Source organism: Malus sylvestris, chromosome 13 (assembly GCF_916048215.2).
Source record: "Malus sylvestris chromosome 13, drMalSylv7.2, whole genome shotgun sequence".
Classification (NCBI taxonomy): domain Eukaryota; kingdom Viridiplantae; phylum Streptophyta; class Magnoliopsida; order Rosales; family Rosaceae; genus Malus; species Malus sylvestris.
The window spans coordinates 9967335-9971172 of record NC_062272.1 but is presented as its reverse complement, the minus strand read 5'-3'; the positions used below and the strand labels follow the sequence as shown (position 1 = coordinate 9971172).

At 34.6% G+C, this 3838-nt stretch overlaps 1 long non-coding RNA gene across 1 annotated transcript; it reads left to right on the top strand.

Moving 5' to 3' along the window:
- Window positions 1–1589: 1589 nt before the first annotated feature.
- Window positions 1590–3033, top strand: LOC126595979 (uncharacterized). Its single transcript, XR_007613790.1, has 2 exons — window positions 1590–2255; window positions 2795–3033. It is a non-coding gene; the product is annotated as an uncharacterized LOC126595979 (long non-coding RNA).
- Window positions 3034–3838: the final 805 nt, after the last annotated feature.

The following is a 3838-nucleotide window of genomic DNA, read 5'->3' as shown; positions in this document are numbered from 1 at the left end:
GGTGAACCACGTACATCTTGTGTTTGCTTTCCTATCTCTATCCATCTATATACTTATCCACACTAATGACCGGAGCAATCTAGTGAAGATCACAAAAAGTGACTGTTTTCGCTACCTAGGATCTATCTTGCAAGAGAACGGAGAATTAGATGGAGATCTCAACCATAGAATACAAGCTGGATGGATGAAGTGTAAGAGTGCATCCGGCGTGTTGTGTGACCGTCTGAGGCCACTGAAGCTCAAGGGAAAATTTTATAGGACGGCAATAAGGCCAGCGATGTTGTATGGCACAGAATGTTGGGCGGTGAAGCATCAACACGTACACAAAATGGGTGTAGCGGAGATGAGGATGCTTCGTGGGATGTATGGGCACACGAGAAAGGATAAGATTGGGAATGAGGACATCCGAGGTAAAATAGGAGTAGCCAAAATTGAAGGAAATATGAGAGAAAATCGGTTCCGGTGGTTTGGACATGTGCAAAGAAGGCCTACTGACGCTCCGGTTCGAAAATGTGACTACGGGACAGAGGTTCAGGGCCGAAGGGGTAGAGGAAGACCTAGGAAAACTTTGGAAGAGACCCTAAGAAAAGACTTGAGTACTTGGATCAAACGGAGGACATGACACAAAACCGAGCGCAATGGCGTTCTAGGATTCATATAGCCGACCCCACTTAGTGGGAAAAGGCTTTGTTGTTGTTGTTGTTGTTGTTTTCTCAATGAAGATTCAGGGTAAAGGTATGGGTTTTAATCAACCAAACATGAATAGAGATGTTATATTATCTATATCATAATATGAGTTTAGAAGATAATTGCAATTAAACTCATCTGACTTATTTGTGTTTCATGATGAGGATGTGAAGGTTTTTGGCAGGGGATGGAAGTATGGTCAGGTATGATTTTTTTTTTCCGGTCAGGTATGATTTAACTTTATCAATATTTCATGCTATTTAGTTCTGTGAAATATATTTTCTTTAGTGTTGTTTTTTAGCATGTCAATGTGAGTGTCTTTTTTCATTTTTTTTTCCAAAACATATTGAACAATGTTTTGTTTCAACAAATGATTTAAGCCCTTAATGTGTTAGGCATCGTATCATGTTCCAAAGAACTTGAATGGCAGGTTAAAATATATTGTAGCTTATCAACAAATTCGCTACCATTAGTGAACAACGAAAAAAGAGTGAAAAAATTGTGTACATTTGAGAACTCCTTTTTAATACAACTTCATTAAATTTCTCTAAACCGTGGGGAGATGTTGGACAGAATGAATCTTATGGTGTTAAAGGTTGACAATAGTAGGCTCATGCTGATGGATTTTTAGAAAAAAAAAAAGAAAAAGAAGAAGAAAAAAAGGGGTATTTTCCTTTTTATCTTATGGTTTATGTTTCAATTATATAATGGATGCAACCTAAATGTTTCTTATTTTTTATTTGATTTGACTCAACCTTTTGCCTACTTGGAATTCTCCACCGAAAGGCAAATTGGTTTTTGTTTTCTTTCTATTTTTAGGAAAATTTGGGGTAGTTAAAAGAAAAAAAAAATTAAATTAAAAAAAGGAGGGTTCCAAGTTGCATATGAATATGATCATTAACTTCATGGTTATAGGTGGGAACTGGAATAGTGGATGAGCTAATATTTGTGCTGGTTATCCAATCATGGTATGTCATGGGACGTACTCTTGGGTGCTCTTAATTCTAACAATATGCAGGTTGGCTAATTCCATTGTTATATATCACTACAGACTTACATTCTTACAACTTGAGTACATTTAAAAAATGCTATATTGTTAGTCCCAAGTCATTTTGTCGAATTGTTGACCTTAAATACATATGGGCGTAATTGGGTAATTGTCGTATACAAAAGAATTTCACAGAAAGTCAACCTCCTCAAGTGTATTTCAGCTATGAAGGTATGATAGGAGTGGTGAGTAGCAATTATTCAATTCAATATGCGAGACAATGTTTGAACTATAGAGTTAAACTTCCTAATGCAAAAGGCAATCTTTTTGTGTTATAAAACATACGCAGAGTATTTCTGCTTCTTCATATTCTCATTAAGCTTTATTCAATCTTCTTAATGATAGTTGTTATGTGTAAAAAGATTGAAATATGCTAATATAATATAGTATTAATGGCAGCTTGCAAGTTCTTCTATGGAGTCCAATCCCCTCTATGGTGTGGATAAGGGTTTCAAAGTGATGCCATCTTCATTTCATGATATCATCAACGTTGAGTTTCAAGATACTTGGGATTGGTTTGGTATGCTTTGCATAACTTAGTTGAACTTTCCTATTACAATTCTTTGCGATTTTTTTCCACATGAGAGTTTGAACTTGAATTATACATACATGTACAACATGGTAGACCTTGGTACAGTTTCTATTTTGGTGATCATGTACACCTCAACTGCTTGATAGTCTTGAGTACAGAGTAAGTTTGAATAATCTAAAGTAAATAGAAATTATTCCAGTTTGGGTTGAAGTTTGGTGGAATTGTTCAGTTTATATCTTTTAGTGAAATTCATATATGTTATTTGTGTTTAATTTAATAAACAATGTATGCTTATGTGAGTGCACACATCTAGATGGCTTACTTTACTTTCGTAGAATGTTTCTGGTTTCTGTTTGTATTGGGGAAATATTTACATTTGTGGAGAAGTTTTTGGTGAAATATGATCAAGTATAAAGCTTTGCAGGTTGTTTTGTTTCAACTAGGAGTAGTGCTGGATTTTTGTGTGGCAGAAATGAGTTCAAATTTTTCGTAAATAGGATTATTTGTTTTGAAAATTGGGTTTGAAGGTACTCAACTGTGGTGAAACCTTTGTTCAAAAAGGTTGGTATGGAGCTAATCGCAATTGAATCGGATGAACTGAGTATGAGTTTTTCTACCCATTACATGGCAATGCTACAGTTTGCAATTATGTCCTTACATTAATGTAATTGAATTTTGTCGTATTTCTGAGCCTATTCTTAAATCGTTGTTTTATCTTTGTTGGGATTGTGATTGAAAAGAAATTAGACTACGTTGTCTCTTTGAATGGGGGTTTTCAAGTTTTGGACCTCTCAGTTCTGGTCCATGGGAGAGATAATAATGTTTTTATCATTGTTATATCGTTTTGCACTCAACATATGCGTAAGAGGAAGCAATAACATCTTTTGTATAACAGTCTACTTAACGTTGTCAAGTAGATTGCTATATAATTTATCTTTTGTTTATTGCATTAACGTTTTGCAACCCAATCTTTTATATCATTCAAACATAATTTTTTATACAATTTTCAATCCCACAGCAACGCGAGGGCATAAATTTCTAGTATATACTAAAGCGCAACGGAAAAAACACTGTTCCTAAGAACGGTGAAATGAAGGAAATACCCCCATTTTACTGTTTAATTTTTCCCCGTCTTTTTCTTACTTCGCACAGTGAAAAAATGAAAACGGGCATGGCGTACGTGTTGATTTTCTCCATTTGTATGAGAGGAGGGGTCAAAATGCAGAACGAATGACATGGAGATTTGTTCAATTTTATCAGGTTTTGTATTAAGGTAAAACTCAACTCCCCATTTCAAATAGTTTTAAATGCTGATTAGTGTATATGTGTAAATAGGATTGTAAGTATGATTGTATACATGTAGTAATAGAATTGTAAACATTGTTGTAATTATGTGGAACTAGAGTTGTAAACCCGCGGCATCGCTCGGGTTTTTTTGCTTGTAATTTATGTGACAAAAGAAGAAAAAGAAAAAAAGAAAAAAAAATACAGTACATTTTGTATGTCATGATGATGATATTGAGAGATGCCATATCAACAAACCGTCTTTTATAAAGGAAAAAAATTAATCT